Raw genomic sequence first — 15,696 nt, 5'->3', positions numbered from 1 at the left:
AAAAGCGAAAAACTGGCCGATAATAAAAACAACACTGTTGTTTGAAGGAGTTACGGGAGTGAGTGAGTGTGTGTGTGTGTGTTTGTTTGTTTGTTTGTTCGAATAGTTCACTGTGACTATCGAATAGTATTTTGGCTTGAAATGCACATCCCAAATTTAGAGCCGACTTACAAAGGATAGAGAGGAAGCAACATTTCTGTATCTGAAAATAAGTGGGACAGATCTAAGAGCCTTTTCACTTTTGAACTTTTTTCCTGTTGCCTCTAGAAATCTTAAAAGCATGACATCATTAAGACATGAAGTGAGCTTTATGTATGAATGCCATTGCACCTGTCTTGTTAGATGTTTTGATCATGAGCCAACTCAGTTTTGAAGATATGTGGCTGGGTCAATAATGTGTTAACCTGTGAGGTGAATATCCTGTGCTTTGAAGACTTTCTTAGCAGCCTGTTGTATGTTTTGTTGAGACCTTTGAGGCCCTTCACTCAGACATGCTGTAATTATAATGATTAAATACAAATTACTTAACATTTAACACAAATGTTACAAACCAGAGCCAAAAAGCAGAATCGAAGACCCAAACAACAACTCAGGTTAGTTCATTCAGTTGAATGAAATTCATTTCTTAGTCTCTGGTAGTCAATCAATCAATCAATCAATCAAACTTTATTCATGTAGTGGCAATTCATAACAAATGTTATCTCAAGACATTCTCCATAAAGAGGCGGTCTAAATCAAACTCTTGAATCAAGAGAGAGACCCAACGATTCAAGAATCCAAAATTAAGGATTCAAGATGAGCACATGAGCAGCATCAGGTATTGGGCGACAGTGGCAGGAAAAAAGTCCCCTTTAACGGGAAGAAGCCTCGAACAGAACCAGCCTGAGTGAGAGGGAGAGATGCACAGCAAACAACCATAACAATAGCAACTATATTACTTATTATCGGAATATGACTGATAATAAGCAATACAATTGACTAATAATAGTAAAAAGTGGCGGCAGCTGACGATCCACAGGAACCTGAGAGATGAGAAGTGGTTGTGAGAAAAGATAAAGTATTACTACACTGTTCTTTCGTTATGAGAAAAATAGTTATAGTAACTGCGAGAGAAACAAAAATCCTGCACACTGTCAGCCTTTTGTACTCGGTTGTAATATGGTGTTAGCCATTTATGTTTCTTTGTCAATAGTGTAAGACTTTTATTGTCTTGTATTTTCCTTTCCAGGGTTTAAATGTCCTTAAACACATGCAAGAGGCTCAGCCTGGTGATATCCTCTTCTCCTTACTTCGAGCATAAAGCTCATTCCGCACTCATGTAACCTGATCACAGTAATGAAACGGCTCATCAGCAGAGAATTGTGATAATTCAGAACAGGTTTTTTACCCGGAAAAATGGCTTGTAGTTTTCCTTTCAATACTATGTGAATAAAACCTTTTAATTCTAACCTGTTAAGATGAAACTTACTCCTTTGATACCATTTTTCAACTAGACTATGAGGATCATCACAGCCCTCACCAAACAGTCTGGGTTTACAGTAGGATAGATTGCAGCTTCTCTGTATTTCACACTCATGCTAAGTGATAATATAGAAGTTATGAACCATTGTGATTGTTATTGATTGACCTCAAAATGGCTGTGGTTCTGTGTTTAGATTTTCAGTGTTTAGGCTTGATTTAGTTCAAAGTTCCTCTACAGAACCATGACTTCAGCGCTTCTGTTGTTGTAAAGACGCTCAGTGGTTGTGAGTGATGAAAAGATTTAAGTGATTCAGGATTTATTTAAAGATAGAAGATGCTTTTGTCTCCATTTCCTTTACATTCCAATCAAAATGAACCCAGATGGTATTGTATAAATCGTACGCATGTGGTGGCTGGTCAGAAGTGTCTGCAGTGCCTTACATAGGCTTTGTCAGAGGATGAACATTAACGATAAATGTTGCTTTATCTGTTCATATGTTGTGTTTCAGTTTCTGCTCCAAATAAAACGCATATCTGATACAGTTTCCTGAGGCCATTGGATTTCTGTAAAATCAAAATGTTGGTCTTAAAGGTACTCTTGTTATACAGTCGACCATAATCCAATTTCTCCCAACTGTTTTTGTCATGTCCCATTGCTCTGGGTGGCCTCCCGGAGCCGGGGTTTGATTTTCTGCTGATGTTTAGAAAGGATAACTCGTCTCCCCATGGGTCCACATTACCATTTTTATTTCATTTTCATGGAGCTTTCAGAATGGAACGATGCTGAATGAGTAAATCGATAAAATCAAGCAATGAATCTGACTGTCGCTGTCTCGTGTTTCAGGTGCAGAGCAGTGATGCCAGAGAACTGAGGACAGTCTCAAACAGTAAGTGTTCGGTTGCATCAGCTACCCATTGTCCATCTCTGCCATTATGCTCTTTGAAGTGCGTCTTTTGATTTTGTTTAAGAAAAACCAGTTTCCTTTGTTAAATTGGAAAAAGTAACTCATGAATGGAAATGCAGGACTAAGCGGAACACCTCATTTAAAATTATTATTTGTGTATAGGATTAGAATTTTCCAATTAGGTTGAGATTTAACAAAGTCCTCCTTTATGAAATTAGTTTGTGCTGCATTACACTTTGCTCTCATTTTGTGTGTATCTAATTAATTCCTGTCTTTCTTAGAATTAGAGTGTCAAGGCTTCAGAACATATTTAATTCTCTTGGGGGAGAAAAGAAAACTTTTTTTGACTATGGGGTATATTAAGATAAATGACTGTGAGCCAAACAGGGGTAATTGGTGAGTTTGGATCTATTGTTTGGCTTTGTTTCAAATTTTAATCTTAGCTACGCTGCACATACAGATGTTTCCTGGCTGCTATTAAAAATTGAATTGTTGCCTGAAGACAGGGTATATCAAAATGTGTTCCCTTCACTCCATCAGAAAGTTTGACATGTTTTTTTTTTTTTTTCCTATAACTGCAATACTTAGAAAAATTAACTTTACTTGCAAGACTTGAAATTAACTGTGTGGTACATGCTCTGTTGTGGAGTAGGTGTGAACTGATGAGAGGTATTTAAACCAACATCATTTTTAAAGCAGACAAACTTTATATGAATTGAATATTCTTGTCGCAAGTGAAACAATCTTCTGTTTCTGGATGGATTTGTGCTCACAAATTCCTAGGTTTGCATCTTATCTTAGTTTTCACTATCATGTCTCAGCTGCTCTAACTCCCGTTGTTTCCCAAATCCTTTTAACATTTAGTAAAATCACAAAGGTGAGCGGAGCTGCTCATTTAACCTTCTATCAGGCAAAGAATGCTGAACTCGTGCCATGAAATTTATGACATGTGCTTGGCCACCTCCCGCTCCGGAGGAAAAGTATCCAGCTGTTTATGCGACTGACCCTGGAAAAAGACAGGTCATCTGTAGCGCTGCAGACAAGCTGAGTTGAAATGGCAACGGCAAAATGAACCTCGCCACAGGAACCCCATCATCTCTAAACCTGAGCACTCTCCCTTTCATCTGTGTGTGCAGCAGAAGCCCTCAAGGATTTATTACAGCAGTTACGGGTAACCTTCAGTTTACCTACAGAGCCCAACAGTAAGTTCCAGAAACAGGTACTAGGTTTGAAAGTCAGAGTCAGCCATTGCTGTCGTTTGCCAAAAGCTGACATGGTGGTTACTATACATTAATTTCACAGTCGTGCTGTGGCCCTGAGCTATTAAACACATACTTTATTAATGAATGATAAATTCATTAATAAAGAATGTAATAAAGAATGATGAGCATGTTTTACATATTATTCTCTCTCCCTCTCTCTCTCTGTTATAAGCTTGCATACACTGTATAAATAACGTCATTAGATCAAGGCAGCTCAAGGTTGGTTTGTCACTTGTGTTGAGTGAGGTCAGGCTGAAAGCAGCTCTTTGTTAGAGGATGCAGTCAGGAGTGGTGTTGAAGTCTGTGTGCATTTGAGCATCTGTACAGCGATATCTGCTGCTGATTGCTTTGTTTAAGCTGCACTTTGCTGTTTGTCAGCCCCCTGTCTCCAGGAGTTTCAAGTTTGGTGAAAGTTCTTTACTTTACTCTGCCTGACTTTATTGTCAGAATTTGGACTCCAAGGCAAACAGGACAAAATTGTCGCATTTGAGTTGTGACCAGTGAAGCCTTCCTCCCTCTGCTAAAAGTTGAAAGAGTAAAGGAGGAATGAAAGGGCAAACAAAAAGAGAAAGTCATGTAGAAAAGGATGAGAGTTGATATGATTTTGTGATTATTTTTTTTTTTAGCTGTAGTCCAACCCTCTCCAGCAATGTTTGAAATTGATCCTCAAAAAAAGAGGGTGAAAATACGTGGTGTGCCTGCTGCTGCTTTGAGCCAAGCAGTGCTGGCATTCATCTCTATGCTACTTCAACACAATGGAGATACAAAGCACACAAAGGGCACGTCTGGCTGCAGACAAAGCAAACATGCTTGTTTTCTGAAGAACTGTTAAGGGAGACAAAGTGATGCAGGACCTGTTCCAACACACTATTAAAATGTCAGGTAAATTCTAATCCAATAGACGTGTGTGTATTAAAATACCATTTTAATGGAATAATATAAGGTTGTTTGAATATTTTACTGACTTTTACAATTGTGACTTTCATTTATTATTTAGTTTTAGTAGTTTACAGAACACGTGAAGTATGTAATTGATATTCAATAAAGGTCTCATCTATCTCATTGTCATGGTATCACTTCAAAAGTAGTGCTATTAATACCAGTATCATAATTTTGTGAGCAGTCCCCTGTTTTAAATGAGAGGGAGGGAAGCTTTATGGACTAGTGAGAGTTATGTTTTCTATGCATCATCATTTTTGTGTGTTCTGCATGTGCGTAAGAGAGGCAGGTTGAGCTATGGCAGTCCCCTCTTTTTTAAATATTTATGTGCTTCAGTTAATAGTGTAGCTCTACAGTGTAGGCTATATTTTATGACAGTGCCAGAAGAGTGAACACATTGCTGTAGCTATGTAATATGATGTGGCAGCATATACCAGAACCCACTCTTCTTTCTGCTCTCCACATTTTTACCCAGAGGGGCACTAAAATACATGCAGGAAGGAGAAGGGAAGTGATGAAAGAACTCTTAACAACGTTAAATTAAAGACTCATGTGAATGATTAAACTATTAGATGTCCTGTATAAGTTTTATGGATACTGCATTCACCCTGACTTTTTCTTAGACGTCGTATGAATACAGAGCCTCTAAGAATCGCAGCAATATGTACAATGTGTTTCTGTATGATATGATTATTGAGAACCACTGCTTATGTCATGCTGCCTTATGAGATTAATGAACAGTAACCATATACAAATCCTTCATCATCTCACTGTAGTAGGAAGGTCACATGAGCGATCTGCGGTTTATGACTGAGGTGCCACATTGTTGTGGTTCTGCACGTACGTGTACAAAATAACAACACAAAGATGCCATGAGAACTCTGCAAGGCTCGTAAAGAAACTTCCCGTGCCGCAAATGAAAAAGGAGTGCAAAAAAGAGCAGATAAAGGTTGCTGCATAACTCATCAGAAATATAGAATGTATTGCAAAACACGTCTGCTCTCATAAGAGACAAACCTATGACAATCTAGAGATATTGTTAGCCTTGTCTAGTCATTAAGCTTTTAAGCTGAGCAGAAAATCTCAGAAATGGCTCATGGTGATGGCTCCGTTTTTTTTTTTTTTTTTAATAAAAGATGAAGTCCAGTCTGCTTTACTTAAGGCGGATGTCGTACCAGAGCAAAGGTCTAAAATTCAGCAGCAGCATGCAGCAGGTCGCCTGTGGGGATATCATGTTTTTAAGGTTAGCTTTCAGACTGTTCATTTGTTGAATAGCACTAAATAGTAGTGTTTTCCATGTGGTTTGTATAACTAGTTGGCACCAAAGTGCTGCTGTTGAGAGAATCATTGAACAAGATATTGAACTGAATAATTTATGTAGTCTGTCCTCTTGGATAATCACCAAACTACTAAACTGTATTTACACCCTTTGTAAAGCAAACCAACCCATAGGTGGCCCATGTTTGTGGGAAATATATAGTACTGACTGATGCTCAGGCACACTCTCTCTTGTCCATATATTTGTGGTTCTCTGTTCATTTATAGCTTACTAATCTCTATAACAGTATCTGTTTATGAATGCAGAGTCTGTACGTAAGGGATAAGATTTTGGAAGCACTCTGGTTTTCGTTTGTAGTCTTACTTGTATCTGTGTGGAGAGCAAAAAAGCCAGAACACACACCAAACTGCAGATTTTTTTATTTGCCTTTTAAAATCTATCTATGTTCATATGCAGATATTTGTTTACAGAGATGATCTAACATGTGTGGTTCAAGGGAGAGGAAGTCTTGACCCACATATTCGCTGGCCACACCAGAATCATCAAAATACTGGCCATTGGTATCTAAAGGCTAAATTGTCATCAGACGATAACCAGTTCTTAGATTGATAGCTTGCTAATTTGATGGCAGTAACATGATAATGAAGATAGGAACGCAGTGGAGGCAGCTGTATGGATTTATGTGGAGCAACTTGTGTCTGCTCAACAGGGATAAGACCACTGGGAGGAGGGTAGTATAGCAGAGAGTGGCTTGAGTTCCAGGCAGCTGCAGTCACAGAGGCTAGTTTGTTCTAAATTAAGTGGATGGATTATATATTGTTCTGGTCTTGGTTGAGAGGTCAGGCAGGCCTAATTTTTGGGACAACACTGACATGTGTGTTGGGGAGCTTGTAGGAAAACTGCAGTCCTGCTAGAGCGTCTCTGAGGTGTGCAGATGGCATTAAGGAAAATTGAATTTTCTTGGGCCAGCTGCCTGCATTTCCTTCTTCACTGGTAGCATTAAGTCTTCATTGGACGTCAGGGATTTTTTGTCTCTTCCAGACTTCATCAGTAAAAAGGAACATTGTCCAACATAAATAAAGATCTTGTAGTGTGTCCTTGGAAAAAAAAAACTTCCAAAGTATGTGAACCATGTCATTTTAGGTGGGCTTGCAGCTCCTCAATAATAAATCTCAAAACATTGAATTGCTATCAATGAGACTAAAATGCTTACCATTCTTTAGCAGCATACATGCCACTTAGCTGGCTAAGAGTTGTGCTGGCAGTCCGCAGGACCTTTGCAGAGAGGATCTGTGGTGTCAGCGCTCAGACGGGTGCAGAGGTGACACCAAGGTGAACGCTGTGTTATAGAATGGTCGGAAATCATTGATATTCTGACTCGGAGGCTGCAAATGGCTCAGTGGCAGATGGAGTCTTTGTCAGGGAAGAAAAATGGCAGCTCGGGAACATCAACGCCATTTTCCCTATCAGCTTTGCTGGCGGGCGGTGACCTTCTGCCGTTCATAGAGATCCCCTAGCACATGATCAATTATCTCACTTCCATTGTTTACTAAGCTAGTGGAAAAGGATTTAAATGTCAATTTTTTAGAGAGAGATTGCATGTGTAATCATGGAACTGGTGTTTGTTGTCAGTGTGTAATGAGGAAGCAAATTGTAGTTTGTGAATAAGCAAGTTTTTGTGCCCTTTGAAGCACATAGAAAATAAATACGTATAGGATTTACAAAATCAATACATGGCAGCTGTTTAGCTCAATTTATTTCATGTCGTTACAGAATTATGTGAATTGATTCGAGTTCGACTAGTTTTCTGAACGACACTGTTAATGGAAGAGAGTGTAGATATATTGCAAGGCTTTCATTAACATTGTTTCACTCAAAATAAATTTACTATAGTGAAAATGTTTATGGCAAGCAATATTAATTTGGTAATGGCTCGTCTCATTACTCAGATAACACAGGCACACAGAATAAAATTGTAGTCATTATTCTCAGCTGTAAACAAATCTAAGGCAGAATGAAATATTGGATTAACCTGGGGGGGAAAAATGAGGAAAATGAACACCAGACGCAAACGACATTGAGACCCCAGTTTAATGTGTGTGCATTTCAGCTTGATGGTTGATTTCATTAGCAGATCTAATTGTCATGCGCTGACTGTCCTCCTGCAGTAAAATGAATATTGTATTCACATAGCCTAAATATTCTGGAGGAAACGTTTGAATTTGAGTGGCATCCTTGAAATAAGTGAAGTGTTGTCTTCCTGCTCTACCAGATTCTAATTTTTTCGACAGCATACTAACATTGATCTCATCCCAAATATTATGTTATGTGTATTATTTATTTATTTTCTTACAGCCAGAATTTTGCTGAAATACATCCAATTAGCATTACGGCTCAATTATAATGAAATATAGTAATATTTGTATTCATTTTCTGGATTACTGGTGGTGATATGTCAGTTTGGTGAATGGTACATTTTTAACAGCATTAATTTAAAAAAATCTGTAGCATGTTAGCCATCCATATGATTATAAAAGTTGGCCAGCCAGCTTCCTTTGGACATCAGCAACTTACCTCTGTGTTCTTCTCTGTTCATGTTCAACATTTCGGTATATGTGGTGCAAAAATCTGATTTTGAACCTTATGTGCTTGCTGAAGAGCCACGTCCCACATACTTGAGACCTCTGTGATGCATGGAGCAACCCATACAAGCAAGTAATTTCTCTGTCTGTACGGAGGATGATATTAAGCTGCTGTGCCATGCACCTTCTCTCCCCTCTTTCAGGCCTGGCTGCACACAGCTTTCAGAGGGCAGTGCCTGTCGAGTTTCACTAACGGGAAGTGTGTGAAGAATTTTCTATTAGTGAGGCTCTGTGTGTGTGCAGCGTGTTCTGTTTCACACTATCCTCATACAGCTGCCCTGCAATGACAACATTAGCAAGGACAGATGCTGCTCCACATTAGGCTTACAGGTGGTAACCTACTTAAGTGAAAGTACTTGTCTATCAATATTAGTTTGGCCTATGCCAGCCTGATCTCATCCTGTCCTGAGGGCAGGGCTGCAGACAACTTCAAAACATACGTGCCACAGGCAGAAAAATTAGATGCCTTTTGGTTAGCCCTCAGGTTATAATATGATAAAATTGTTTTAGTAAGATGTGGCAGCAAACTGATGATAATATCTGTTGATTTTGGATCTGGATTAAAACAGCCCACATCTGTGTCGTAATTTCAGCCGCAACAGTAATATTTTGTTTGCAATGTGGCCGCTACACTCAGCAGACATGGTCCCACTCTGTGTTCCTTTTTGTGACACAGATGGTCATGCCGTCCTGTTGTTCGGCGAGTATATCTGTAACTACACATGTATGGTTTTGCAGTTATCTGTCAGAAATGTCTGCATCTCTGCGTCGTTCCCTCATCCGCTCTTTGAAGGTGCGCCTCAGGCTAATTCTTCGCCCATTCTTGTTTTGTGTTTTTTTTTTTTTGTTTTTTTTTTATGAACAGCTCTCTTATCACTGATATGCTACCAACACACACTTTGATCTCTCCTTCAATCCCAATGACTCTGTTGGTCTCCAACAAAATAGCCAGAGGAGTTAAAAGTCCCCATTCATGCTTGTTTCTCTGGCACATCTGAAGAACCGTAAAGATTAGTAAAGTAAATTAGACTGATAACAGATTAAAAAGCAGCAGTTTCATCTGAGACATTTTCTTTTGCATGCAACAGAATACAATGTTGTGTGACAATGATGCTTGCACTAGGTGCTGGAGAGAGATGCAGAGGTAGAAAGTGAAATTTGAGTGTCTCCAGAGTCGCCATCATCTGCTGAACTGCGACCTTTTTGTTTGCTTACAAAATACACCTGGAACTACATTTAGTGGCCCAAGTTCTGTGAAAGTTCCTTAGTTCCCTGAAACAAGTTGCTATACAATATTATCTCATTTCAGTAAAGTCTCAAATACATACCGGCCTCAAAAATTGATTTGGTGTTTTTAGAAATGATGAATTTACATCTCTTTAGCCACAGTTATAGCCATAGTTGTATCTGTTACAGTAATATTTCACACTAAAATGCCCACTTTTCATGGTTATTTTAAGTGGTCACTGGCGTTCAGTGCGATATAGTCATTGTTGGAGCTACAGAGCACACAGTGTCACAGAAGTATTGCAAGCAGGTGATGGAAATATTCATTTAGCAGCAGAGGAGAAGCTCTTTTTGTGAAGATGGCTTAGAGGCAGACAGGAAATTGGTTATTTTCCCCACACATTCATCAAAATAAAAATAGTCTGATGAGTATCCCAAGTGACTCTCCCACATCTATTGAAGCCACAGCTGCGTGCACCATGCGCTTATTATTAACTCTCCAATGAATTTCAGGTGTTTTTGAGCACATTTAAAGAAGGCTTTTTTTTCCCTTCTTCCTAATCTCAAAGCACATTGTCCTGTGTTTTTTTTCCCCATAGGAATTAGCATATTTAAAATAATGAAATGCCCTATTTCATGTTATAACCTTCACCTGTTACTTTCCTAAAATTACAATATGAAACTGTTACATCCTGTTGCCTGGAACAAAGAACTCTGGATGGCAAAACTGTTAGATATTTGCCTTTGACACTTCAGTCTCTGATAACCTTTGATGTAATGACTAACAGAAGCAGAGTGTCAACAGGGACTGTGTGCCAAATTGTCCAGTCTGTGGCTCTTGTGCAGCCTCTGCACAGATAACAATGTTTTATTTTGAAGGTGACTCCCAGAATTGCCAAAGCATTATGGAATAAAGTGCATGTGTGAAAGTGGGTATTCATATTTAGGCTAAAATATGCACCGACGTAAAAAAAATATTCATTGGGCTTGGCTCAAATTTCATTATTCATGTAATTAATTAAACCATTGTAAATTAAAGTTTATAATTTAGTGCTTCTCTGATTGTTCTCTTTTTCTGTTTGTGGCCAGTGAAGTGTCAGTTTGCTACAACAGGAAATGTAGCTTTCGGCTTTATCACAGGAAAGCAAGCAACGTTTTGCAATTGCACTGTCTGGTTTCATTTTACTGTATATGTGGGGGAAAAACATAACCAGCAACTACTTTTGAATGACATTTTCTCCATTTGCTACACTGCAAGTTACTGAGTCAAAGCCGCTGTCGTTAGCTGGGCTTTTCAGAATACTACATTTCTACGTACAGTATGCTAAAATGCTGTTAAGGGTTGCACTAGCTTCATTTTTTTTAATCAGGTTGTTATAATCAGACCGGTGTTATTCAAGGCAGCGGTATCCAGGCAGTAATTATTAATCCTCTGCTTCTGTATGTTGTTTTGCCACTGGCGCTGGTGATAAGAGAAACATCTCTCTTGATCATAAATGCAAATTTCTCACATTTAGGAAATGTTAGGTTCAATTTTTCAGTAGCTTATGTGCTCAAAAATAATTACTGTTTAAAGACACACTCCCTTATTTAGTTAACTGTGAAATCAGTAATGTATTTTTAGGTTCTCCTGAAAACCACCCTGTTTGCATATCAAAAATGATATATAAATCTACATTGATGTCTCCTTTATACAGTATGTTTGTTCCAGAGTGAATTCTTTGTTGCATTTCGAATCATTCCCATTTTGCTTCTTAATGCACTAAATTTAATTTCCAATCTTAACAAAAAAAAACACACAGACAATGCAGCTGTGGTGTGGACAACTTTGTTGCACGGTGCACCTTGAGGAGGTAATTGTCTCTTTTTCACAGTGAACGGCTTCCAAGTGGCTGCCTGAAAAAACCTGTCAGTCCGTGACAGCTTGTCTACAGGTGTAACCTATAAAGTACACCATTTTAAATTTGTTCAGTTAATTCTCCTGCAGGCTATATTTATTGCTTCATTATATATTTTCACTCCTAATGGTATCAAGATAGTTTGATTGGCATGCAGTGTGAAGGTGAGCACCAGCCTTGTGGGTGGTGTGCTGCAAAAAACTGAGCAGGGCAATATTGAGTGTATGTTGAGACTGCTTTCTTTATTGCTAATAATAGGCCTGTGCTGGCTGACAGTGTGAGGCTCTTAGTTCAGCTACTCATAACACACATTGTAGAAGCCGTCAGTGACCACACTTAATGGCACTGAGACAAAATACTGGAGGTGAAGCTTGTCAACTGTTGTCTTTTTTATTTTTTTTTATCATTGCTTTTATTCTTTAATTGTATTTCTAAATATTTGCATTCTGTAATATTTTTATTGTCTTTTATCTCTTCCACCATCTGTGTCTTTTTCCTTCTGCCTTCTCTCTGCTGTTTTTGTCTTTTTTCGTCGCCGTTGTTGTTTTGATGCTATCTTAATTCTTGCTTTTGTTTAGCCTCACTGTTTGGCTCTCTGCTTTTATATTGCGCCCTGAGTATCCTGTTTTGTGTTGCCTGTCAAAGCCCTAAACTGTTTCTAACAGTGCTATACAACTAAAGTTATTATGATTATTATTATCATTACTTCATTGACTATAAAGCGAACAAGGGTGTAGCTGCATCTTTTGTTTGAAACCTGAGTCTGAAGAATCTGTCAAAGCTGAAAGGTCTCACACTTCTATCAGTGTACCATGTTACTTCATGTGGTCTTAATCACTCTTGCTCCGTCCTGTCTGGAATATCGAGGGCTCTTTGTGTTTCTTTGTGCGCCAAGAACTTGTTATGGGAGTATATTCCTCTGGTTCTCCACATCAAAGTGGCTGGTGTAGTGATGTGATGTGTCAGTCCTCATGCATTTCCATTAGAAGAGTCTATTGAAAATTGTGTTCCCTTTTTGACAGCCTGATATTATTTAGCTGCGAGGATGCAGTGCCAAATTATGAGGTTAAATTTCCTGATCCCTGAGCTTACTTTTTCTCTCTGTTATTGACCTTCATTTAGGACATTCAGAGTGTACACAGGTGTTTGTTTGAATGTAACCAGCATCTTCTGCTTCAATAAAGCAGCGTACATATGGACACTGTGTGACTAATGCTTTGAAAGGGACACTCGGGATCTGTTTTATTGCTTCATTTGGCACACTGCAGCCCCACTTCCCATTACAGTTGCCATGTGATTTATGTTGTGCTCTTTGGAGAGTGAGGGAGAGAGGAGCTGGGAATGAAATGATGTTTACCTTGATCCTGGCTGCCTTTTATTTCATCTTGGACATTGAGAGTGGGTAGAAATGTGTGAAAAGCCCTGTTAGGCTGCATGTTTTGCTGTACATAAATGCATACATCTAAAGTATGGGGATGCTATTGACATTGTAGTGTCAAGCCTTAAAAACTGACAGAACCATGGGCATTTTATTCTCACCAGAATCACCCTATCTGACTTCACCACACCACCTTATAGGCAACTAACCGATAACTGAGAACACACTATGGGCAGATTCTTGCCATAATGCTGCTATGTAGCAGAATACGAAAAGCCAAATGGCCTCCTCGCAGTTGTTTGTGTAATAAACAAACAAGCAATAATCAGAATGTCGATTGCGCCAACCTTTGCACCAGAGTTTTACACTCTTGCTTAATTTGCAGCTATGCTTCCTGTCAGATGATTGCACCTGGTTTATATTCAATCTGGTTTTTTTTTCCTGTTTACATGCAAATGCACACCTTTCACAACCCAATGATATCAACTGAGGCATTCAACTGAACTTTTTGAGTCACTGCCCAACTGCATTACCACCTTGCTTTCTGGATGTAATTGAAATTGCAAGGTAAAGAGATGCTCACAGTGTTTTCTTAAAACTGGCATTTTTATCATGCACATGAACACTTTGTTTGTGCCCCCAAAAAAATAGTAAAAAGTCTTGACTAAGTAAAAGTGCATTGCTATATTTGTTTTAAATTAAATATGTTTACGGCGATAGCCTGTAAACAATTTGGCTGTTCTTGTAGTATTTTACAGGCAGGTCCTACATGTACACACTGTTCCCACCAAAAGGGAGTAACTGTTTTCTTTGTTTGCCTCTCTAATATATGACTGTATGTTTATTCTATCCTGGAAAGTGTCCAAAAATCCTTAAGTGCCCCTACTTTTTTTGTTGTCTTTTTTGGAGGCTAAAAAATCGCAGTCATAAATTTCATATCCCCATTTTATGCCCCAGTGAGCAATATTTTTTTTTCCCCTCACCTTTTCCTTATCAGAAACAAATACTCATTATAATGATGCCTTCAGCAAATGATCGTGAACAAGTGATGCAGGAGTAAACAAGGAGGGTGTAGTGGGAAGTTGTATGATAATAATAATATGGTGTACATGTGATTATTTTTAACTAGTGTTCCAACTGTCCCAACTCCTTCCTTTTTATAAAAAAAAAAAAAACATCATAAATAGGAGGAACTGACTTCTTATTAGGCTATGAACAGGCATACCGTAGCTCTCATTTTTACAGCTAAGGCTTCATTTATATTAATTGTAGCATTCTCTTGGTAAATAAATGCTTTACCAACACATTAACAGTGTAAATGTCATCCAGGAGATGTCATTCTCTCTCTACCACCTGGCTTTTCTAAGACAACAACAACAGATTAATAGCAGCTGATTTGGAGATGCATGAAATTACCTTTTTTTCTCCCTCTCTACCTTCTTCTCTGTATGTGTCTAATTAAAAACTGCAGGCTGAGCTACACAATTTATGGCTAATGCTTGCCACTGATGGGGCAGCAGTAGGCAGGAGCTCTAAGAACGTGCTCATGATGGATGTCAGTCTGTGCAGAACATGTGGGACTCCTGTTTCCAGGCGCCACGTCCCACCCCCAGATCACTCCTCATGGAAATGATCCACATGCAAACTGTGCTAACACTGCTGTGAAGGACAAATGCGTTTTGTGAAACATTTGTCATACTCTCGCATCATTCATCAGAGTCCATTTGCCTCCTTAACTACCGACCTTTCCTCTATATTCATGGTAGCATTCAATACTTGGTTAGAGCAGTCGATGCGAACAGAAATTCATTTTTTGGCATTAAGGTCTCCCCAAAAGATTGATGTGCCCTGGAAGGAATGATGATAGCAAAATGCCTACGCTTTGTGTTTTGCTGATAATTCTCAGGAGCAAAAAGGGATTATTATCCTGGCAGTATGAGCACAGGTGCATCTCTTTGCTGGGCTCGCAGCATGTGTGCGTTCTTGCATAGGAGGTCAAAGATGCGATTACACTGATGCATAAAAGACTATACCTGAGACAGGCGAATCAGCGAATAGACGGTGTTTGGAGGTGTTCTGTAACACTGGGGCAGGCTTTGCTATGGATCACATTTAGTGACAGTGGGACTCTCGCTGTATCAGTGTCACAGAGCATCCCAGAGGCTCTCCATTGTAACCAGCACTGCTCTGCCATCTGCCACCCAACAGTAATAGTCAGGGTTGTTGATCAGTTGCTCCATACACTCCTTATTTACAACCCTCATCCAGTAGCTTCATCTGAACTTTAACATCCTGTATGACAACCATCCTTGCCCACACACATGAACACATCCTCTGGAAAGCGCATGTTTGTTCGTTTTTTGTCTCCCAGCATGGTCATAATAAAGGGCCCCTTGAAACCTGACATGAATGGTAAATCAGCTCTTAATGCAGAGTATTGATTGTTAAAACCTACCATTAGCAATGCTATGTTTTCCTTCTTAATCATTCTGCACAGCTCCTCGTGACAGCACGATTAGTTTGCTTTTGAACACCATCAATTAGAAAAAAACAGCGTGTTCCTTCAGTTATTTGAGAAAAACATCAGAAAAGTCGAAAACGGATTCAGTTTTACGTTGTTATAGAAAAGCACAGTTGCATTTGAGAAGCCGGGGCCTGAGATTGTTCAGTACTTTTCTTGCTAAATGACTTATTAATTAATTTTC

At 39.0% G+C, this 15,696-nt stretch overlaps 1 protein-coding gene across 1 annotated transcript in view; it reads left to right on the top strand.

The window, feature by feature from the left end:
- Positions 1-2,309: 2,309 nt before the first annotated feature.
- The window catches only part of LOC139208293 (bromodomain adjacent to zinc finger domain protein 2B-like), a 41,786-nt gene continuing 28,399 nt past the window's right edge, over positions 2,310-15,696 (top strand). The window contains exon 1 of the mRNA XM_070837919.1: positions 2,310-2,348. The gene's annotated coding sequence lies outside the window, so the exon portion shown is untranslated. The remainder of the gene's footprint in view (positions 2,349-15,696) is intronic.

This window comes from Pempheris klunzingeri, chromosome 10 (genome assembly GCF_042242105.1).
Source record: "Pempheris klunzingeri isolate RE-2024b chromosome 10, fPemKlu1.hap1, whole genome shotgun sequence".
NCBI classification, from domain to species: Eukaryota; Metazoa; Chordata; class Actinopteri; order Acropomatiformes; family Pempheridae; genus Pempheris; species Pempheris klunzingeri.
This window is presented reverse-complemented; position numbering and strand designations above follow the sequence as displayed.